The sequence below is a fragment of the Monodelphis domestica genome, chromosome 8 (assembly GCF_027887165.1).
Source record: "Monodelphis domestica isolate mMonDom1 chromosome 8, mMonDom1.pri, whole genome shotgun sequence".
Taxonomy (NCBI): Eukaryota; Metazoa; Chordata; class Mammalia; order Didelphimorphia; family Didelphidae; genus Monodelphis; species Monodelphis domestica.
The window spans coordinates 256,623,378-256,648,592 of NC_077234.1; the positions used below are offsets into that span (position 1 = coordinate 256,623,378).

General features: G+C 38.2%; 1 pseudogene; it reads right to left on the reverse strand.

Moving 5' to 3' along the window:
- Positions 1-21,453: 21,453 nt before the first annotated feature.
- LOC100028846 (eukaryotic translation initiation factor 3 subunit C-like) lies at positions 21,454-24,888 on the reverse strand (annotated as a pseudogene).
- Between the last annotated feature and the right edge of the window lie 327 nt (positions 24,889-25,215).

The following is a 25,215-nucleotide window of genomic DNA, read 5'->3' on the forward strand; positions in this document are numbered from 1 at the left end:
CAGGTCTGGTCCAAGAAGTAATCAATGCCTCCCTAATTGTTTATCTCGCCCCTTTGGCATCAGCTGTTACTCTCAACAGCAGTGAGTGCATACACATGTCCTCACAGTTCCCAGCTTTAATAGGAGAAAGCGGCAGAACTATTCAACCTGTGCTTGTCCCTGGCCAGAAAGGAGGCCTGCCAAGGGTATGTTAGGGCTGAGCTGGCAACCACGAAAAAGCCATGATCCTGCCATTTGATCTCTAGCAGTGGCCACCAGTACACCCTCCGGCAGGAAAGTGTAAGATGTAGGAGGCTTATTTGTTTGTTTATTTAATGCTGGAAATTTCAAAGCAAGAAGGGACTGATGATACATTAGCCAAGCACAGAAGCCAAAGTGGTCAGTCTTTTCTTCTTTTTTGAGAGGCGGAAAAAGAGCTCAGGATTATTGTCCTGAAGCATCTGTCCAGGTGCCTATTGGCTGGGCTTCTGTTTGTTTATTAGTGTTTAAATAGGAGCTCATTTAGAACTATTAAAACTTTGGCCAAACAGTCTGAAGGCTACTCTGTTTGAAAACAGGGTTAGTCCCCTCTGGCCGTGAAAAATCAGAATGTACACATAAAAGGTCTAGCGTTTGGGGAAAGGGATGTGTGACCCCTTCTCTCTGTTCTTCCTGTGCAATGCACTGAATTGTGGGTGAAGATATTAACTATTTAAAAAAATCTCCAGGGCCTCTCATTGTAATATCTTGAGTGGCAGCAGCAGAAATAAACATTTAAGCATTTTTTAAGCCAATGTGTTTATATCTGAGAAGTGACTCATATTTTATTGTGTAAATACATATTATTTAGGTGAGCAAAATGCTGTATAAAGTTAGGAACTAAAGCCAAATGTTATTCAAAAGTTATGAATTAAAGCCAAATTAAAACCTAAATTATTTTTTTGCCTGCATTTAATGCCATTTGGGGTGAGTGGGGTGAAATTGGACATTGTGTACACATAATGAAGAAAAATAGTGGGCTACAATAACAAATAATTCTTTTGATTTTCAGAGCATAATGACTGATGAATTATGTTTCAAATTAATGAATGAGGAGACAGAGAATCATTTGAATCTCATCACTAGCTATTTTTCTCCTTCTCTGAGGCAGAAACAAGCATTGTTGAGGAATTTGAACTTTTAGAACAAGTTGCTCTGAGTTTTTGAAAGGGTTTAATTTAAAGATGAACCCTGTTAATGATGATTTATTTTCCTGGTAAGAACAGACAGGGAAGAGATGGCCTCTTAAATGTTTTCTTTGTGTGGCAGCTTCTTTTTCAAGTTAAAATCAGCTTTTAACATTTGAGGTATATCTCTCTCAAATCTAAGTTATCTGTTGCTCTAGAAGACACTTTTTCTTCCTCGAATGTTTTGATGTTCCTTCTTGAAACAGATGTGATGAACTGTAATAGAAAAATTCTGTCTTGCTTGAAAAATCATTGCTAACTTTCTTCCTCTTGCAGGAAATCCAGTGAACTTCACAGTCTTCACTACCCTTAAATTTTTGTTGATATTGAATAATGTTGATCACTACTTCCCTCTATAAATGCATTACTACCTTTGCTTCCAACATAATATGGGTTCTTCTACAATCCCCTTTGAATAGTGCATTCAATGTATTCTTTTCCTTTTTAGTCAGTCCTTTAGGATCATCTAAGGGAAGGTTTGTTGCTCAGTCATTTTTAGTCATTTCTGGCTTTTCCTGACCCCATCTGAGATATTCTTGGCAAAGATACTGCCATTTCCTTCTCCAACTCATTTTAGAGATAAGGAAGCTGAGGTAAACAGGATTAAGTGGCTTGCCCAGGATCACACAGCAATTAAGTGTGTGATGCTCAATCTGAATGGGATAATGGAAGTTAATTAATCCATCTCCCTAATTTTAGAGTTGTGGAAACTAAGGCTCAAAACAATTAGCAGATTTCTTTAAGGTAAAATAAAAAGAACCAGGAGAACAACTTATATAATAACAGAAACATTGTAAAGACAAACAATTTTGAATGATCTTTAAACTATTGCAATGACTGAGTAATTGCAAAGGAAAAATAATAAAGAATGTTGTCCCCCTCCTGATGAAAAAGTGATGAACTCAAGATACAGAATGTGATATATGTTTTTGGATATGGTAATGTGGGAATCTGTTTTAAATGACGGTGCCCATTTGTCATAAGGATTTTGTTATATCCTTTTTTCTCCTATAATGGAAAGGAAAGGGAGAAAGAAAATACATGCCTGTTACTAAAACTGAGAGAGAGACAGACAGACAGACAGAGAGGGAGAAAGAGAGATAGAGTTTTTGCTCAAGAAGTCAAACATATAGAAAATAGCAGAGCCAAGATTTAAACAAAGGTCAACTTTGAAGAATTTTGAACACAGGGCAAAGAAAAACAAAACCATGACATTCCAAGTTTATTTGAAATTGTGAATTTTAAAAAAGCCTCTTTATTCATCTTTCTTTTTATTCCTCAGGTTATCTGTAATACTAAGCAACATATTATTCAAAATAAGCATTGAGCTAAGGAATCAGAGAATCTAGTCTTTCTGCAATCTAACTATGACTATATTCCAAAATTCAAACATTTTCCAAATTTACTGATGCACTCCTTAAAGAAATTGTTCTCTCATGATTTTAATTATTAACCTTGTACTGATGACTCACAAATCTAATCTCTCCCTTTATTCTAGAAGGGTAATGTTTCCTCCTCCAATTTCCCCCCTTTTTTCTCATAGTAAAGTCAAGAGGAGTCTCAAAGACACATTCTGGGATCCATGGTCAGTCAAAGGATCCATCAATCTTAAATGATATTCTACTTAATACTTAAATGATATTCTACTAACTAACTAAGTGATTAACTAACAGGGCCATTTCTTTAATTCCTTCTTTCTACTCACAAAAAAGAGAAAGAAAGCAACATCAGCCCATGGCTCTCTTCTATTCTGGGAACACTTAAATAGAATAAGCTTCCAAGTACCCAAATTCCACAGAATAGAAACCCAAGAAGATACATAAGTTTATGTAACAAATGTTATGACAAGAATGAGTTTCCCAAGGTTTTTAGGTTCATCCAAATCTGTTTTCTGTAAGGGGCACAACAGCTTACTCTGAAGAAAATTAGTCCTGGCTCAAACCAATACAAGTGATCAATTTAATAGATCATCAGCATCACTATATATCTGTCAATGTCTTTTCTATTTTCCCCTTTAATTACTCTGTGTTCTCTTTATCTCTTGTGTTGAAAACGTGATTCATAGTGGATAAGACTTTCATTGCCTAAATATGGTACCGTTTTCTTACCTGTCCCCCTGCTCATTGTCTTTCCAAAGATTTATAGAATATTCTCCTTAGTTGCCACACCTTCATTGCAAATTCAGTGTATCCAAAACTGACCTCCTCAAAGCAAGTCCAACTCCAGTTTTTTGCAACAAAATGAGTTCCTTCTCCTAAACTATTTTCATCAATGGCACCACTATTTAATAAGGAATGTAAGCTTGAGTTTGGAATCATCTTTCACTTCCCTCTCGGTCTTCTCCTGTAAATATTCAATAACTCAAGTCCTCTCTATTTTTTGTTGTTTCTTGTATGTCACTTTCTTTCAAGTCACATTGCCAAATTTGTGGACCAATTGTCATAAACTTCTAAAAATCATTGTTACTTTGTTCTCTTTCATCTTTTCCCCTTTTTTCTGTAGTTTGAATATGTTAGACTTGAGAGGGGGAACTTTACAGAACACCTACTTTAAACCTCACCTTATATCTCTAAGAACTGGTAATCTGGCCTCTGAAGAACTCCAGAAACATAAAATTCACTAACAAGAAGCAGACCACTCCATTTTCAGACAGCTATAATTATTGGAAAATTCGTTAATGTATTAAGCTTAAGTTTGTTTCCCTGTAACTTTGATGAAATAATTTTAATTCTGACTTTTGGAGATATATAAAATTAGTCTAATCTCTGTATGACAGCTTTTTCATTTATTGGAAAACAGTGTGTCCTCTTCTAAGTTAATTCTCCAAGTTCCATATTCCTGGTCCTATCAACCATTCCTCATATAACAGTGCTGTAGGTCCCATCACCACCTAAGTCACCTGCATATGGATATGCTACAGTTTGCCTAAAACCAAACACATTGCACCATATTGTGAAAGCAGAATATAATGACTCTTTCCCTTAAAGACTCATATATGTGTAGTATCAATGGAACTATAACACAGCAGAGATATTCTTATTGTTTCAACCATTTTTTTTCAATAAAACTGTACAACTATACAGTTAATGTGATCATCAAATTCTCATTGTTGTGGGGTCATTATGTAGCCAAGTTATAGACTAATTTTCCCTGAACAAAGGAAAAATTTTTTTTTCTGAAATCCTGACTTGAAACAAAGGGAATTATAATCCCAATGAAACAGAATTGTCTCTGCTCTGAGAGAGACACAATGACAAGTTTTTAGCTACTGGATCAGAATTACTAATCTTGATGGAATGCTAAAAAACAGAGGTGAAAGGGGAATATTTTATAAACAGGTATAATAGAAGCACCACAATGGCCCCTAAAATATCTTGCAGTATGTGACCTGGTAATGTGGACTTAGCATAGCAGACTTATTTCATAAATGCAAACAAAGGACTCATGCTGAAGCTGAAGTTGTAACACAACATTTAATTCCCAAAGAAAAAAAGATTTTACTTTGTTTTCTCCCTCCAACTAACTCAATCTAGTATTTGATGTTTACAAGTGATTTTATATAATTTTTTTTCTTGCTAAAATCTCTTCGTATTTCCTAATTTCATTTCATATTTTAAAAAATCTATGGTTTATCATAACTTTTTTGCACTGAATGTCTGAAATTTAAGATAGGAAGGACAAATAGAGGATGCCAATGAGTAGCTGAAAATACACAGAAATTTGACTGATTAGAGACAATCTCTTTCCAAAATATTAGAGTACTCTTATATTTAAAATTAATATATCTACAAGGTATTATTTTTTATAAAGTTTATTAATAGAAAAGGTAGATAAGCATAGATCTAAATCTCTTCCTTACTCTAAGTTCTCAGACCATGTGTCACTATTCTATCAGCATCTTTTCTCTCTCCCTCACCTGTCTGCTCCCTCCCAGAGTCTGTGCCAAAAAGTCCCAGGTATGCTCCACCCACTTTCTTTTATTCACATTCATGGACATGTAACTCTGGTATGTGAGGAATGTTGACAAACTGGGTCTGCCCTCCAGGAGGGGGAGGGGATAAGATCCCCTCAACACAGTATCTAGGTGAGGGTATTATAACCTGAAGAAGTGAATAAAATCTCAGGGTAATAGATTTAGTATTCATGATTAATATAATAATTTAGTAAGGATAGCATCAGAGATTGGGAATAAACCTATAATTTCACACAGGGAGAAATATCTCAGATGAAGAAACTTCCACTACCCCGAAGAACACTATTCATCCTTATAGATATTTCTATGATGCAAGTAGCTTCATGGCATTATTACTTTTCACTGGCACAAAAGATTGATGTAATTAAAAATGACTCAAATGAAATCATTAAAATAACTTAATTTTAATATGAATTGCTTAGCCTCTAATTTAAATATAATATCCATCAATTTGTAGTCCTCAAAATATCAGTGTTTTAGTAAAGTTAACATATTAAAATAGCAAATTTTAGTAGCCCCCAAGACCCTTTCCATATCTGAGATTCTAAGATTCAGTGGAACTATACAATGAAATTGCTTAAAATACAAAATAATTTCTCAATGATTTTTTTTTTACTTATTGCAATTAAAAATTGAAACACATTCCTCTAAAGATGATGAATGATCATTATTTAACTTAAGGCTAGTAGGTGTAATTGCTACATGTTTAATGTATTTCAGTGCCTAATGTTCTCTTCACAGTGTACTATTACCATGTTAAATCTTTCTGAGCTCATAATCAATAGATATGTTGTCACATAACCTATTTATATCTTTTATCACATTTAAGATAGCTAAGTTGTGGCATATTAGACTCATAGAGAAAATCTCATATTGAAGGATCTGGTTGAATTAATCACCAGCATAGTTGTTATTCAAACTGTGAAAATAATATAGGTAATGAAACCCATATTTCAAGTTATGCTTATCAACTACAGAACCAACATGGAATTTGCTCATTTATATAATTCTTTTTTATCAATTTCATGGTAGGCTTTGGCCTTACAGTGACTTTAACTGTCACTGAGCAGAATTGCACATAAAATTCAAATGAAATTTAAATCATTTTGCCAAAGTCCTTGCTTTCAAATTGAACCACACCTAACTACCCAAATATATGAGAACATAGACTACTTTAGAAGAGGTTTACAAAAACTAAAATTCCTAAAATACCTTGGTGAATCATTTCAGATTTTTGGTAAGAAGTTTTATTTCCATCTATCCTTTAAGTTAAAGTTGAATATTTTGAGCATATGCATTTTGGGAGAGGAAAGCAAAAAATTCTTAGAAATTTTAAATGCCACTCATTCCTGGGACTGAATGTTTTGTTTCATATCATGGTGTATTATAATATATTAAATTAACTTTATTATATATCATTTCTGAATATCACACATATGAAGGTACTTAGCTCTTCCTTTATTGTGAAGACTAAATTATAATTGTAATAGTAGATCTACTTTAAGTACTGGGTTTGCACTTTGGGGATTAAAATCTAAAAATAGACTGGGGATTACAATTTAATCTTCACAATAAAGGAAGAGCTAAGTACCTTCATTGTTACAATCAGGGGAGAGCTAAATCCAATCTTCACAATCTCTATATCCTTTTTTTGTAAATCCACCACCCACACAATAGTATATAGTGATTAGGGTAGAAAGGAAAGCAAAAGTGAGTTTTAGAGCTATGACTATGATGGGATGACTGGGGTCTTTGTCAAAAAGCGCCAAAAATCTGATAGCGCTTGCAGTTTTTTTTAGTAAGCTAGAAACAACAGAGAATAACATCTAGTTATGTTTTAAAAAATAACTTCTTATCTAAAAGGGAAAGATTGGGAAAACAATATTCTGAGAAAATTGATTCAATGCAAGACTAACAGCTAGAAGAACTCAACTGGTTGTCTGACTCCCAGGTTAGCCAAAGATGCCTCACTGATCTACAGAGCTCTTATCATAATGAGGAGATATTACATTAGCAGGTATCACTGGCATTAAAAAAAACTGACAACAGAGAAGTTAAGGATTTATACATTTGATTCTTACACAAAACTTTTGTGTACAGTAACCATTGTTTGCAATTGGCCACGCCTGGACTTGAATGTTCTTGGGGTTTTGTGGTTATCCAGCTTGAGCCGGGAAGCAGTCAGCTGTTAGAAAGGAAGATTAAAACCCATGAATTCTAACTTAACTTATTCTTATAGTAATAATACTGTATTATTTCCTTCAAAGCTGTTCTATAACTAAATGGTTGACTTAGATAATTAATTGGGTATTACTTCTAGCAGTAACGTATTTCTAAAAAAAATCTCAGTTGACTTAATTTAGCTGATGGGCTTAGCTAACAGCTAGCTCTAAATTTTACTAAAAAAGATATAAATCATTAAGTAACCAATATTGGGTATTTCTTAAAGGTCATCCTTAACAATGAGCAAGCATGATCACCTAAAACTGGAAGCAATCAGCTGGCTGTCATTTCCTCTACCCATGGCCTAGGTAAACTAGCCCACTATACCTCCCCCGAAGAGTCCCTTGTGCTTCATGGTAGGCTATCTTTTAGGTGCTACTTGCTCCAACACGCAAATTGGCTATGTATAGCTCTGGTTTTAGGACTGACATCAAGAAAAGACGACAGCAGCAGCAACTGCAAAAAAGGGACAGATCCTAAATATTTGGACAGAATAATAATCTCATTGCATATACATATATTTTCAAGGCACTATGCTGGTAAACACTAGGAATACAAGGAGAAAAATATTTCACCTCAGACCCTGCACTCAAGAAGCTTTCATTTTTCTGGAACCAAATCAGCTCAGAGACTCAAGGAGGTCCAGGAAATGTCAAGAGTAGGGTAGACATCAATGAAGCTTAGAAAGGAATGAAAGCTGAAAAAGTCTGGAATTGAAGTGATTCCAGAGGTCTAAAGGCTTAGATTCTTAGCCTAAACTGATTGGAGAATTAAATATCTTGAATACTGGGAGAAGTCAAATGTTTTTAGATGATTGTTAAAGCAACCTCATGCTTGGTATGACCAAGTCAATTTCTTTATTTGTGTATCTCAGAATCACATAACTGTATGGTTTGATGAAATTCTGTTCAATAAATATTTATCATGAAATAGCATTTTTTTTACTTTCTCTCCAATCAAAAGTTTTGTTTTGGGTCTTAATAAACTCTTTTCTATAACTACTTTAGCTTAAGGATTTTTTTTTTCAAACTATAGGAAAGTCATTAAATAAGTAATTAAGTTTTACTTATTGGTTAAACAAATTGCCTCAATGTTATGGGTTTTTTGAAATTTATTTTTATTTTAAACTTAACAAACATCAAATAAAATGGATATGTCCATCTACATAGTCAAAGGGGAGGAAAGGATTGTTGAATATCTTCAATCTTCCAGGTAAAATAAGAGGTGAAGTCCTTAGTTGAAAAAGAAGGGTAAAGGAAGGTGTAAATGGCTTACAGACAGAAGACAAGGTTTGGAGTAACTTCTATAGGGCAAGATATAGGGAATAAATTACGGGAAAATAAAATGAATCAGGAGTGAGGACATATATGGTGCTTAAACTACATGGATTTATAATATACCCAGTTAGTACAGGAATTCTTTTAGCTCCTTTCAGCACCACAAGATAGGAAGTAGACACAAGACTGGGAGTTATCCAGGGATGGGGTGTACAAAGAGATTAATGGTACTTGGATAAGAAGTTGAGGAATTCAAAAGCAAACTATAGAATCAAGATGGGAAAAAGGAAAAAAGGAAAGTCAGGGCAAGGAAAAGTACTGAAGAGTGAGGAGAATAAATGCCTTAAGAATGAGATGAGGAAGAATGAAGCACAGGGAAAGATCTAGTAAGAAGAAGGTTAGCATTTTTTACTAAAGAAATAGAACAAATGTAGATAAGAACTTGAAAGGAAAAAGGTCGTGGAATTTAAGGAAATTGAAAAAAAAAATGCTTGAACCAGAGCTGTCTCCTTCCAAATCCTGTGTCACTTAATGGGCCATTCCAGTTATGGGCTGGGAGAAACAAGCTGCTTGACTATTGCATGGGCTCTATCTATACTTGGAATTTTTTTACCTAGATTTCTGATTTCATAAATTAGGGAGCTCTTATTGAGTGGTTCCCCATATCAATTCAGATCTTCATCTACTTCATCTTAGAGCTAGACAAGACCGGGGCATCAGTTGTCAATGGCATCTAGTAAGCATGTATTATTGCTTCTGTTTTAAAGCTGAGGCAATTGCAGGCAGGAGAAACAAAGCAATAGCTTTCTGGGGGTTACATGGGTAGTAAGTGCACTAATTCAAGTCCAAGGTTTTTGACTCCAGCCTCTCTCTATCTCTCTTCCTTCTGTAAGAGAAGGTTTGAGATCTTGGGAGGAAAATAAACTTGGAAGAGCTGCAGGATTCTACAGCAGTGGGTTGTGATTCCTGACCCTAAAATTCTCCCAAAAAGACAAGCCAGTAGGCAGGACTTGATATATAAGCTGTCCATAAAGAAGATCTCCACCAACCTCTTTGAACCTTGAACTTGGGGAGGGTTTCTTACTGTGGCCCCAAGGGGTTCTGGTTGGCCAAGACCTGATCTGCCTGATTTTGGGGGGAAGGTATTAGACAACTAGGGACTCCTTCTCCCTCCTCCCATCATGAACCTCAATTTCCTGTTCTTTCATCTGCCCTGTCCCTTTTTCTGTTCCCCTCCAATAAATTCAGTTAATAGGACCCAGAGACTGACTCCAGCCTTTGCTAGAGGGAAGCCTGAGATTGAGGGGGAGAGAAGAGACATTTCTCTCCCCAGAAAGAAAGATACTTGTCACCACAAACCTCTTCAAACAAGATCCTCAGAGAGCCCAGCAGTTAGGAGTTAAGACTGCCATGGTGGGTGGAGGGGGGGTTGTCAGGGAGAGCTTAGGGGGTAAAGACAAACCCATCCTCCTTCTCTCCCTTGGCTTATCAACATCACCTCCTTACTTTGTCCCTGCCTTAAAAGGAAGATACTCCATTCCTATTCTCCCCCACTCCCCTATTATATTACACTTCCTTCTTTCCTTCCCTCCCTCCTTCCTTCCTTCCTTCTTTCCCTCCCTCCTTCCTTCCTTCCTTCCTTCCCTCCCTCCCTCCCTCCTTCCTTCCTTCCTTCTTTCCTTCCTTCCTTCTTTCCTTCCTTCCTTCCCTCCCTCCTTCCTTCCTTCCTTCTTTCCTTCCTTCCTTCCTTCTTTCGTTCCTTCCTTCCCTCCCTCCTTCCTTCCTTCCTTCCTTCCCTGCTTCCCTCCTTCCTTCCTTCCTTCCTTCCCTCCCTTCCTCCTTCCTTCCTTCCTTCCCTCCCTCAATCCTTCCTTCCCTCCTTCCTTCCTTCCTTCCTTCCTTCCTTCCTTCCTTCCTTTCTTTTCTTTCGTTCTTCACGAGCATTAAATATTGAAGTGTGACTATTTCACCTCTCACAAAGCTGCCATTCTCTTTAATGGATTGAGCTTTTTTGAAGCTATTTTTTCTTCTTTATTAATGAGACCTGGTCTTGGTGAGGGAAGACCCAGGTTCATGTTCAATAACCTCTAAGGGCCCTAAGAAACGTTCAAAGACTCTGTTATAGAGTAGATGAAGGAAGTCTGCCACAGTTTTATTTCTTTGGTATCCCTCTTGCCATGGCCTTGAGGACAGCAGCTTCACAGGTCACCTCTTGCGAGCTATTCTTTTCTCCACAAGCAACCAAAAAGTCCTGGTGGCCCAAGAATGGGGCAACAAGTAGAAACAGCTAAAGGGGAGGAACATTTTGCTTGTGTTGTGATGCTAGTGGGTTGTCAAGGATCTGTTTTTGAGGAAATACTTTGAAAACCTTAAAACATTATGAATATGCACTTCGTCGTCATTATTAAGTGGATTATGCCCGAGAAATGCATATTTATATCTTCACATTTCATCCTATACAGTGTCCCTGTTCCCTCTAAGTGTAATCCTCTTTTGAAAGTATTATAGTGTGAAATCAGGCTATTGAAAGCTGCTGTTGACTTACCATCTTAGAAGAGCTTTTAAGATCAACAGAAAGAGACAGGAGGGGGGGAGTGAGAATCCCAGTTTCTCCTCTAACCTTATTTCCTAGTGTCACCGTTCCAGCACTTCCCTTACCTTAAATACCCTCATTGAAGGAGCCTCTATTACAGTGGCTCAGTAGATTGAGAGCCAGGCCCAGAGATGGGAGATCCCAGGTTCAAATCTTGCCTCAGACATTTCCTAGCTGTGTGACCCTGGGCAAGTCACTTAACCCCCATTGCCTAGCCTTCACTGCTCTTCTGCCTTGGAACCAATACACAGTATTAATTTCAAGGCAGATGGTTTAAAAAAAAGTACATGTATCTGCACGAGTGTCAGGGATGAGGCACAGAGTAACCCCCAGCCTGTCTGGACGAGGACTTGGAGGCGAGCCTGGGGAGACTGCAAGGAGAGGAGGATCCGGGCCTCTGGCTCTCCGCTGAGCTGGAAGGAGGATCTCTGCGCTGCCGTCGCCGGGGAAGAACTCCTCTTGTGGAGAGAGGAGGGACTCCCGGCTGGGAGAATCTGCCTCGGAGGAGGCCGCCTGCTCCCCGGACTACAGAGATCCCCTGGCGAAGGCAATCCCAAGGGCGCTCACCTGGGACTTGGGGACTGCCAACCCCAGGCTCGAGGGGGTTCCGGCGACTCGGGAGGCCCGTCTCCGCCTTCTAAAGGCGATGTGGGGAGTCCGACGAGCAGACGGCCAGAGAGCCTTTGGGTTTCTGTGTCAGAGCAGGGAGTGGAGAGGCAGGGCCTGCAGAAGCCATGAAGGGTAGTCTGGCGCGGGGCGTAGCAGGGGGGCTGAGTCTGGACCTGTCGTTCAGGACCCTCCGACCTTCTCCTTTACTCCAATGATCAAAGGAAACTTGGTTTCAAAAGCCCGAGGGTTTGGGGTGCTGCTGGGGGTCCCCAGGTGGGTGTTTCTCCTCTCCCATCCATCTGGGCCTTTCCCTAACCCTCTCCCTCCCTTTTGATTTCATTTGATTTCATAGCAGACTCCATTTTGTTTTTCTCTAGTAGATTTTAAGTGTTTTGTTGATGTTCTTTTCCTTCCATATCCACGACTCTCCACGATTTCTAACTCCTATTCCCCTCCCAAAATAGTAGACCTCCCTGATAACGAACTCTATAGTTTGGTCCACCAATGCAGGCCCCGAGTACAATTGAATTGGCAGAACCACTTCCCGAGCTCCTAGTCCAGTGGGGGGCATAGACAAGTGCTCAGAAGGAGTTGCGGGGGTTCAGGACTCATTGCCCAAAGGCAGATCGAGGTGGCGATCTCAGGGCAAAAAGGAGAATTTGCACTCCACAAACTGAGTCTGCAGAGAAGCAGGAACTTTGGTCAAAGGTCCAGAAGAGAAAAGATTCTCTCTCTAAAGATAAGAGTAGGGGCCAGGACAGCAGTAAGCAAACCCCTCCTGAGATCATATCCTCTTGGAAGAAGCGAAAACTTACAGATCCCCAGAACCAGTTCTGAAAACAGCTGCTCAAAAGCCCTAAAGCTTAGGACATTTCCCCCTCCACCCTGGGACCGATGCCCAACTTTTACACAAAGTTAAACTTTAAGAAATATCCTTGGAAAATGAGCAAACAACAAATAAAGAACCTGACCATAGAACACTGGTATGGTGAAAGGGAAGATCAAAACACAAATTCAGAAGAAGACAACAAAGTCAAAACTGCTATATCAAAAGCTCCACCACTACCAAAGAAAAATGTGAATTGGTTTCATACACAATAAGAATCCCTGGAAGAGCCCAGAAAGGATTTTTTAAAATCAAATAAATGTGGTAGAAGAAAAATTAGGCAAAGAAACTAGAATGATACAAGAAAATGGTAGGGGTGGGGGGAAGCTTGATAAAGGAAGAACAAATAAAAAATTCTGAAAAAATAACACCTTAAAAATAGAACTATAAAAATGGTATAAAAATCCACTAAAGAGAACAGTTTAAAAAGAATTGGTCAAATATAAAAAGATATTTTTAAAAACTGAAAAGAACACTATAAAAAGCATAATCGACCACATAATATGTCCAAAAATTCACCAAAGAAAAACTTTTCTTAAAAAATAGAATTAGTCAAAAGCAAAAAGTTGTACAAAAGCTCTCTGAGCAAAATAATTTCTTAAACATTAGAAATATGCAAGTGGAAGTTAATTATTCCATGTGACTTCAATAAATTATCAAATAAAATCAAAATGATCAAAAAACAAACAAACAAAAATCAAGAACAGAAGAAAATATGAAATATCTCATTGGGAAAATAACTGACCTGATAAATAGATCTAGCAGAGATAGTTTAAGAATATTAAACTGCCTGAAAGCTATGATGAAAAAAAGACCCTAGTCATATTTTTTTAACTCTTACTTCCTGGCTTAGTAACAACTCTAAGACAGAAGGGCAACGGCTAGGTAAATAAGGTTAAGTCCAGGGTCATATAGCTAGGAAGTGTCTGAGGTCACATTTGAACCCATACACTCCTGCCCTCAGATCTAGCACTCTTTCCATTGAACTATCTATCTGTATCTGACATAAACTTGCAAGAGATTATCAAGGAACTCTTCCCTTATATCTTAGATCCAGAGAGTAAAAAATAAATTGAAGGAATCTATCAATCACCTCCTGAAAGATAACCCAAAATATAAACTCCCAAAAATATTATAGCCAAATTCTGGGTCTCACAGGTCAAGAAGGAAATACTTCAAGCAGTTAGGAAGAAACAATTCAAATATCATGGAGCCACAGTCAGGATAAGACAAGATGCAACAGCTTCTACATTAAAAGAGAAGAGGGAGTGGAATATTATGGTACAGAGGCAAAGGAGTTAGGATTATAGCCGAGAATCATCCATCCAGAAAAATATGATAATCCTTTAGGAGGGAAAATGGATATTCAGTGAAATTGAGGACTTTCACATACTATGTAATAGATGGTCTTTCACTATGGTATTTATGGTAACAGAAGTGCTGGAACGGTTACACTAGGAAATAAAGTTAGAAGGAGAACTGGGATTTTCACTCTTCCCCCCTCACCCACTTTCTGTGTCCTTCAGTGGATTTCAACAGCTCTTCAAAGAAGGTAAGTTCCCTGCAGCTTCTAATAAATTAATTTTCACAATATAATAGTGTCAGAAGGGGTTTTATTTAAAGGAAAGAAGTTAGGGAGTTGGGATAGGGCAGAGGGAATATTAGGTTTCCCTAATCTATTATAAAGTTCAATATAAGGAAATATGGTTGATTTGATCTTAAGGGGAAATTGTCAACAACTTGTAAAGGATCTTCGGCGCTATGCCCCAAACTTTTCCAAGGTTAAATTATTGGTCAGGAATTCAGAGCAGTGGTCTGCTGACTCCTCTCTCCAAGTTCAAGAGAGCAGAAGTGAAGTTTCAGATGTTGGCTTTCTTAACTGTCTCCCTGACCAAATGCTTCTCTGGAATCTTCCCTTCTCTCCTTGGTGGACAGTCCTCCAAGCTTCCATTCTTTGCATTTGCTTGTAAGTCTCTATTGTAGTAATCAGTAAAAATGGTTCATGTATTTGGCACAGTAAGCACTCAATAACTGCTACTGAATAACTAATGCAGAGTATGGCACAAATAGATTTCTAAATAACCTTTAGACCATTATTTTAAAAGTCAATTAGACTCCCTTTGTTTCTTACAGAAGCGTAAATAAACATTCAAAATCTAAATAACCAAATGGTAAAAAAAAAAGAAAGAAAACTTATCTCAGGTAGTTTTATAATATTAGATCTAAATGTGTACTGCTTCTTCCCACATATGCATTCAAATGTGTTTTAACTGCTCTGGTAGAAATTTCTTATTTTACAGCTTCAAGTAGCACTACAAGTTTTTGTTTCAATTTTGAGAGAAGAGAATTTTCGATAAGAGAATAAGTGTGTGAAGTATTTGTTTAAAGCTGAAGCAGAAACCACTCATGAGTAACACAGGCAGTTAAATGGTACCATCTGGAGCAAGAGGCATCTGTAAGTATCCTTATTTAACAACCAGTTTACAAATAGTAACAGACCCATGGAATTAAACAGTTAGCTCCTTTGTCATGGATAATAGCATTCAAGTGTAATAGCTTCATTCATTGCATTGGGATCAACACAAACAGAAATAGAAGGATATTTTGGCTGGGTTTTATTAGAAATACAAAGATAAGAATCTCTCCAATCACTAATATACACAGTTAACACATAATCTAATTGAGAATCTGCTGCTTCACAGACATTAGCAAACAACAGCAACACTGCAAATCAGAAGGGGAAGAGAGGGAAAATTATGCAGGGCATGTTAGCAAAAAATAAAGTTAACAAATAATTACTGATTTCACAACAAGCCTAAACACTACATGTAAATAATGCAAACATTTCTCTTTATGTAAGTTGAGGCAAAATATTTTTTCCTTAAAAATTCAATTCGTTATGTGCAAGGTACATCATATCGTTCTTTGTTGGCAAAACATCTGAAGTTGTGCATGTGTGACGCTAAGAGGAGAAATTCCATCTCATAAAGCACTCTCCAGTTTGAGGACCTGTGCCTATAAATGGTAGGTACTTGGAGGTTAGAAACTTTGGCTCTTCCACCATTTTTATAAGCATATAAAACAAGCACTGAGGTGGCCATGTTAAATAAATTGTCACACAACTTACAGGTTTTTGTAAGGTATCCCATCAAAATATTTGCCAGTTTGATGGTTATGAAATATCATGATTATTAGCATCTAATATCGACTTGGGAGTAGTAGAGAGTGGTTGGGTAATAGGAAGCCTAATGACTTCCTCTCTGTACTCTACCATCATATGACTATTTCCCACCCCTCATTTTTGGTATGACTTTCCCTCTAGTACCACCCTTGGAACCACAAAATGGGGTAGGGATTACCCAGAACTGCTGGGGAGAAAATAATAAGAAGGCCATTTCTACAAAAGACCTTTCTCCTGCTTCTATTTACCAAAACCTACTCCCACCAGAACACTGCAGATTTTTTTTGTGTGTCCAGGTATAAGTCCACATTCATTTGATATTTTTGCAGTATGAAAGTAGAAGTTCTGTCCCTAACATTAGGAAATTCTACCCCCCACCCAATCTCACATAGAAGGACATTGCAACATCTTTGTATAAAGCTCACTAAATGAGATGTATGAGATATTCTGGAAGGACTAGCACCTCAGTATTAGGGTTTGATAAGCCATTTTCAGCACTGCTCCTCCATTTTGGTGTCTGCCTCCCACCAGTAAAATTGTCTAGGGAAACAGGCTAAGTCAATTAAAGGGTAACCAATAAGCCTCAAACCTGTACATAAGTTGGGGGTGGTGGTAGGGGTCTACCTCAAGTATGTGAAGACAACCTCCCCAGGGAATGAGTGATTAAGAACAATTTATTCCAATGTCCATGAAGTTGGTTGAAGCAGTCTCTAAGGAGTACTTACAGTTTTATGAGACCTAAAAGACTTGCACCCTCTGCATTCTGGGCTATCACCAGTCATTTTGACTTTTGTCTTGCCACTGGACTGCAATGATTCTGTATAAGAGAATGAGTCTGATGACTTTTGAAAGTTCTGTCTTATCTAAATCCAATTCATGACTCAAGAAATCCCTCTGTGATGTCACAGTCCTCTATGAAAATGAAATAACATATAGCTCATTGTTAAAAAAAAGTTGAAGGATGATCTTACACTCATAGAATTAGTCAAACAGTTAAACATTTTGTTTCAAAAATATGACTATATGATGATAAGAGCTAGTGCCGGGAACCATCAAAGATGAGGCTGTTTGACACGGTCCATGTGGAAACTGGGGACTTCAAAGCAGCCCACAGGAAGGATGGAAACAACCACTGAACCCCCCAAGTGACTTTAATTATTAACATCTCCTTATTATTGGAATTGCCATGATTATTATTCTTACTTAGCCCCAGGAAAAATAGATGAGAGCAACATGCTTGCAGGGTTAATACAGATGTCCCACTTGTGAATTTTAGATTTTTCTCCACCCTGATTAGTCTTTAAAATCCTAGAAACCAGGAATGTCTACACCCCTACTTAAGAATTAAGTGTTGAGAAGGATGGCCTATGACAGACATGTGCTAGCAAGTGGGAAATCAGAAACAACTGGCAGACCCCCTGGGCTGTCCTAAGTCAAGCTTAAGCTATCATTGGTATGTGTAAGATGCAGTAAGTGATGTAAAAAATGGTCTATATATTTTGCATCAGTTCCTCTCTCCAGCTCTATCTCTGGCTTGTGTGGTTTATGGCAGTGAGCTGGGCATCTTAGTGGTTTGGGGTTTGGGGCTTGCTGGTGAGGTGACTGGAGAAGCTCTATAGCATGGGTTAGGTGAGGCATCTTCCCTGAAGAATCCTTGGTGAGGTGACTGATTTCTCCTTTCCTCTACTTCCTGAAAATGTTATCCTCCCAGGAGACCCTTCACCTCAGAGGAGGCCTTGTGGTTGGTAGCCGAGCTAGATTGAGAAGGCCCCTTGGCCTAGGCCTCTGAACTCCTTCCTGGCTCAGCCTGAACTGGAACAGTTTAAATTCTCTTTTCTCTCTCCCTTCTTCTTAATTTCTTCCCTCTATTGTAATTAAACAACCAAAAAATTCCCAAACTGACTTGAGTATTTTATTGGGATTGAATTAATCCCTGGCAATCACTAGTATAATATATTCAGTCAAAAACCCCTAAAGTTTACCCCTTACATACTCTGTCCCCCCAGGATATTACCAGGAGAACCCACTTACAAAATTAAACCTAAGGATTCTTATATACCCACCTAGATAGGACCCTCTTTTCTAGGCATAAAAACTTCTGGCAAATCTGTGCTCTGAATTCCCTAACCTATATCTGGGTCATGTTGATTCTACCCACTGATCCTGCCCTTAGCAACAATGTTTTGTTGACTATTTCCCTAGGCTCCCTGTCTGTTGTTAGGTTCCATGGAAACATGTATGTTGAGAATGAAATAATGTGCTAAGTAGATGTGTGATCATGAGGGTATAAAATTAAGCCAGGCCTCAGCCAAGGTGGAGAAGTTTATCCTGTGAAATCTGTGCTGTGGGTTGAATGCAAAAGCTGTGTCCCATCCATCATTTCGCCAACACCACCCCACCTCCAAGACCCAACCCCCTGTGGGAGGCTGGCCCACCTCACAGCAAGCTAGAATTCAACTAATACTACTAATTCTACCAATTCTAGATAACTCAGCTTTCTTTCTCCCTATCAGTATAGGTTTGTTGTTCTATTGATTGACGAAGTCAGTCAGTAGCGATTTTAACTGGTCATTACCCTGCTTTTTTATAGCTATTTTTCATAAGACAAGGGATATTCTGGTAAATCTTTAATTAATGAAATAAATCAAGTCCTGGAATTGTACTTTTTTTGCTGATTCTGTCTTGCAAGTGTTGACATTCTAAAGGTTAAAATTAATGGTTGAACAAAAATTTTATGTGGTTGCCAATATTTATAATATCTCAAGTCAGAAATTTATTTACAAGTATTTATAAATAGAGAGGAAACAATAAAGAAGAGAAATGTAAGGGGAATAGAGAAGTTATCCAATCTCAACCAGGAAGACAGGTGGTGAGTAATCACATGGCCTCCCCCAAGATGGAAACTAGTCTCTTAGGAAATGAGGAAAGTTGTCAGCCTTTCACTCACCCAACAAAGTAGTCTAGGAGTCAGTGACTAAGTTGAAGCCTAGTTCCAAGCCCATGATTCAAGCCGCAGTCTCCAGCAAAGCTCCCTGGAAGACTATCCCTGGAAGACAGTTAGAAGACTATCTCCAGAAAACAAACTCTTCAAACTATCTTCTCAAAGACCATCTCCTCTAAGGGAGTTCAGGCTTGCTTTTATGGCGACTTCTTATCTCCTCCCTCTTCACAGGGGCCAATCACAGTTTCCAAATTGTATAGCACTGCCCAGGGGGCAATGTCTGTGGGATCCACTTCTCACCTTCTGAATGTCAATTTCTCATCAAAAAGGTTCACGGTTTCTTGATTGAACAGTTGCTGAGGGTGTGATCTCTTGTGTGAATTCTTAAAACAACTCACAAGTTTCTGACTGATTGAGTTAAAAAAAGGGTGGAGCTCTCCAAGTATCTTGGTGCCTTCTCACCTAGCATTAAGTAGGGTGTTCAATCTTTTGTTGATTCAATTTAAAATGTAGACAAAGGATAGTTAATCCTGTCTTCATAATCTAGTGAGGTACTTAAGTTAGTGTTAACTCAGGATAGACACTAGAGTAAAGAATTCTCTTTCACAACACAGAGGTAATTTAAGCTAGATCTAGACCAGCACCAGACCCTTAAATGTGAGCTTGGTGGCAGAGCAGGTTCCATGATGCTGACTGAAGCCTTCCCAGTTTGGGGAATATTAAAGGAAATGAGAGATTCCAAATCAAAATCAACAGCTAGGAATAAAGTTTGTGAAGCTTGAGTGACTGAGGTAATAAGTAAGCAAAAGCTAAACCAGGAATCACAATAAAATTGGAAAGACTCCTGGGATGAGGAGGAATGTAATTAGGGAAAAGGTCCTCTAGAAATATCACCAAAAGAATAAAGTGAACATGAAAATACTGTGCTGTCTACTGTATACTGAAGTCACACTGGGTGGAATAAGGAGAGTGCTGTTGGTGACCTGATTCAAAGCCCCACTAGGAACAATAGCTTAGTAAAAACAAAATAAAATTTGCCATGCAAATGTTTTATAAGTATGTGCAGATAAGTAGCATACATATATGCATATATATATGTATATATATATATATATATATATACGGACATCAATATTTTCATCTATAGTACTTGTTGAGTTTACAATCCAATAGGAAAAATATTGTGAAGAGTTATACATATACACACATATGCATAAATACAAATATGTATATTTACATACATATAGATAGATTTCACAAAGCTACCTATGTGTATATGAAATATCTCTGCATTTTCTCTACCATTGGCATGTACAGTCCTTGAGAACAGAGTATTTTGATTTTGTCTTCTTATTTGCAAGATCTAGAATATCCCCTAGTACATAATAGTAAATTAATAAATGCTTGATTGACTGAACTGTCAGTTGACATCCTGTGCAGAAGACTGGGTTTATCACCTGCTGAAAAGTCTTCAGAAGAAGGTGAAAGGGAGGGGAGTCATGAACAGAACGCCCATATATCTACCCAACATTCATATGGTAAATTGGTATAATTCTTTACTAACCTTTACATACAGGCATGTATACATACACACACAAATAAAAGGTATATTGGGAAAGAAGAAAGACATTAGCATCTGGTAGCATTGGAAATGACCTCATACAGAAGATGGCACTTGAGCTGGGTTTCGAAGGAAACAAGCAATTACAAGAAGCCCAGGTGAGAGAGAGAGAGAGCAATTACAAGAAGCTCCAGGCATGAGACAGACTGTGCAATGCCAAAAAGGTAAGAGAGTGCCATCTATGAAAAAGAAAAGCTAGCATGCATGGACAGGTATAATGTATAATCAAACCAGAAGCTAGATAGGCTTTAAATGCCTAATAGGGTTTATATTTTAGCCTAGAGGTAATAGAGAGACATTGACTTACTCAATGTGACATCCTCAAACATGAGGGAACTTGCCTAGATTTGGGAAGACATGAGTTCAAAGTTTACCTTATACCACCACACACCTGTCAGATTGGCCAATATGACAGAAAAGGAAAGTGATAAATGTTGGAAGGGATGTGGCAAAATTGGGACCCTAATGCATTGCTGGTGGAGTTGTGAACTGATCCAACCATTCCAGAGGAAAATTTGGAACTCTGCCCAATGGGCTATAAAACTAACCCTACTGGGTCTGTATACCAAAGATATCATAGAAAAGGGGAAAGGATCCACTTTTACAAAAGTATTTATAGAAATTCTTTTTGTTGAAATTGGGGAATGGTTAAACACATTGCGTTGTATGTGGTGAGTAAATGATAAGCAGAATTATTTCAGAAAAATCTGGAAATAACTACATGATTTGATGCAAAGCAAAATCAGTAGAACCAAGAGAAAACTGTGGACAATACAGGCAATATTGTGTAATGATCAACTGTGAAAGATTTAGCTACTCTCAGCAATACAGCAATCCAAGGCAATTCTTTTTTATTTTTCACTTCCAAAATCATGTCAACACAATATAGAGTTTTAACAATTCTAGCTGAATGTTACATTTCAGGATTGCTTGTCCTGAGGAGGTCAGTAGGAAGTCTGTGACTGCTGTTGGCAGTAGCCTTCTCGACGCATGTAGTCTCCCTCATTTTTTTGGTAGCCATATTTCTGGTCTCTAAAATAACCTCAATAGGTACCCTGCTTATGGTCAAAGCCATGTTCATTGTTTTCCATCAAGTTTCCCAGTTTCTTTGTTTTTTTAAAACCCTTACCTTCTGTCTTGGAGTCAATACTGTGTATTGGTTCCAAGGCAGAAGAGTGGCAAGGGCTAGGCAATGGGGGTTAAGTGACTTGCCCAGGGTCACACAGCTGAAGCTTCCCAGTTTTTCTACCAACTGCAAAGCCAGGTTCTGCTGGGCTGTGGGCTCAGTGCAGTGCATTGCCACTGTCTGTGTTGGCTGGTCCAGAGAAGCCATAAGCTCCTCACTGATGATCATTTTGCTGATTATGGAATGAGCAGTAGGCAAATCCAGCTGAAACATGTCAGATAATGTCTCCATGCTAACAGACTCATAAACACTGCTATAGGTGAAGAGAGAGGTGCACAGGGACTCTTCCTGGATCTTTCTAAACAGCATGGTATGGACTTTGTTGGCCTTTGTTGGACAAATCCCAAACTTTCCCCATTCATCTTCTCATTTATAATAAAGCTGTGACAGATCTTTCATTCCCCCATCTTCATGGCTTTAGATGCTGCTCCTACATGTTCCCTCATTGATTCAGGTGGACCAAGCAAGAGCTGCCGCTTGCCTATAAGCAATTGGTGATGGAACTATTTGCTGATCATATACCTCTGAGCATCACTTTCTTGGGCTACCATATAAGGGATCTCCAGAAGCATGGCAGATACCAAATAGACACATTCGAGTAGCTCCAGGTTGATATGCAAGTGGAAGGGCACCTGGTGTAGATGTTCCACCTCCTCTTACTCCTAATTCAAGGCAATTCTGAAGGACTTAAGACAAAAAATGCTATCCACCTCCAGAGAAAGAACTATTGCAGTCAGATGCAGATCAAAGCATACTATCTTCACATTCATTTATATGCAATTTTATTTGGGGGTTTTAGTTTTATATGGATAATATTCTCTTACAACACTGACCAATATGGAAGCTTGTTTTGCATGATAATGCATGTATAATCCAGATCAAATTTCTTATCATCTCTGAAAGGAGGGAGGGAAGGGAGGGAAGGAGATAATTTGGGTCTTATAATTTCAGAAAATGTATGTCAAAGACTGCTATTACATGTAATTGGGAAAATAAAATATATTTGAATTTAAAAAATTACCCTAGGCATTTACTAGCTATATGACCTTGATGTCTACCACAGTTTTCTCATCTTTAAAATGGAAATCATATTAGTATACATTTCACCTGGTTTTTGTGGGAACCAAATGAGATCATATTTCTAAAACATTTACTGTAGTGCCTCATCCATAGTAGGAAATTAATAAATGCTTGTACTTTCCCCTACTCTTTAGAAAAATCACTTTGGTATCTATGTAGAAGATATAAAGGACAGCTAAGAGATCTGATACAGAAAAAAAATAATTTCTAGGCTTTTGCAAATAATCCAAGTAAAGTTAATACAATTCTGAAATAGAATGGTGGCTGTGGGAGTAAGGAGAACTATGCAAGAGATATTGTGGAGAGAATAGTGATGAAATGATTGGATATGTAGGGTGAAATGAGTTTGAAAAACTGAGTCACTATAAAAACCATGGAACCTTTGACAGAAAAAGGAAGTTCAGAAGAGAGGTGGTTGTGGGATAACTATGATTATTTCTGTTTCAGGCCTGATATATATTTAAAGTCCCTATGGGACATTCCATTTAAAATTCCTGCGAGGTAATTGGTAATATGAGAGTAGCTCAAGAAAAATACTAGAGCTCAATTTATAGATCTGGGAGCACTCTGTCTCAGGACAATAATTAAACCAATAATAACAATTGATATCACTAGGTGAGAAGATAGTGAGAGAAAAGAAAAAAGAAATCAGGTCTGAGCTTTGGCATACATACAGAGTTAAGGAGTGTGACACATACAAATACATAAATATATATATATATATATATATATATATATACATACATAGCAATAAACACAAAGCAAGAAACTGAGAAGAATCAGTCAGATAGGGAGGATAAGAACCAAGAGAGTAGTATCATAAGAATGAAGAGAGAAGAGAGTATCCAGGAAAAGAAAATGGCCAATAGTGTCAGTTGTTGATAGAAGGTCAAGAAAGCTGAGCATTAAGAAAAGATCATTAACATTGAAGAGAGAACTTTGAGTTGAGTGAGGAGATTGCAAACTAAATGGCAAAGAGTTTAGATGAAGGCAAAGGAACTGGAGAGACAAAGAATGTAGGAAGCTTTTTCAAGAAGTTTGAGAAATGAGAGAGAGGATTATAGTAGGGCTGATAAGCTAGAGTGAAGCTTTGTTTAAGAGTTGGGGAGATGGATGGGTATGTAGGCAGCAGGAAAGGAACCAGTAAATAGGAAAAGAGTGATGATAAAGAGATGGAAGAGGGTTAAGAGGCTGGGAATGAAGGTATATCTAGAGGGAGTTTCCTTCACAAGAATAAGAACTGATCCTTTTCATCAGAGAAGATAATGAGAAATTATGTCATGGAGTTGTAAAATAAAGGGGCAAAAAGAGGGAAAGATTGGTGAGTTAGTCTCAATTTTCTTAGTAACATGAGTCAAGGTTTTCAGATGGGAAGATCATGGGAGCTTCTGAGTAGCTTCAGGGTGAACCCTTTATGTCAGGGTTCAACTCTAGTAGGGTTGGGCCCAAGTTGGCTTCTGGCCTTCCCACCACAGTTTGGACAGGCTAGCCCATCACAGGGCTTCTGAGTGGACAGGTTCTTTCAGCTTACAGGAATGCTGATGATTTCAAGGAAAAGAAGGGTTTTCTCTGGTCAGGAAGAGCAGGGATCAAGGTATTCAGCTCCAGGGAATAGGACCCTAATCTCCTCAGCTTGGGAGAGAGAGGAAGTTCTAGCTCCAGACAGCCCAAGAAACAGGAAGTCTAAAAGCCCCAGTAACTGCCCGTGCTCACTTTTATCCCCTTCCCCACATTCCAGAACACAGTCTCATCGGTTCCACAGCATGCCATGGAGTCCAGCAAACCTCTCTCTGCAAAATCTCTCTCTTTCACCTGCTTGCAAATCCTGCCTCTGCTTACACTATCCACAGAGGAAAAACCACGTAGATGAAAAATGTTTCTAGGTTTGACCCATCGGTGCGCGAATCTTACAGACTACTGTGAATGTAGGCAAAAGCAGATCTGGATCACCTTTAGGAAACAGGGATTACAAATCCCACCTTCTCTCTAAAAGAAAAGCCATTTTTGGAATCAGGAATATCCACCCAAAGACACTGACCGACTTCAGGCCATGGAATATCAGGGTCTGCAAAGAATTCCATTTCCAGTCAAACCGAATAAAGAAAGAGCTCATGGTGGCATGAGCAGACCTCAGCATAATGCCAACAAAAAGATAGGAAACAAGGAGAAACAATGTAAACGCCTGCAGGGACGACCTGGGACCACTCTGCCTCCATGGAAGGTCAGTTTATTCAATATTTAAATATCACTTGAATATTAGTGCTTACAATTAATTAATCATGTCTCAGTCATTTTTCCTGAGTCTACCACGTTGACTACTTTATCATATACAAGAGTTCAGCAGTTGACATTTCGACTCAGTTATTTTCTGTTATTCTAGATCTGACCTGATTCAGAGCAATCTGGTGTCTACGGCTCAGACTCCGAAGAAAGGAAAAGG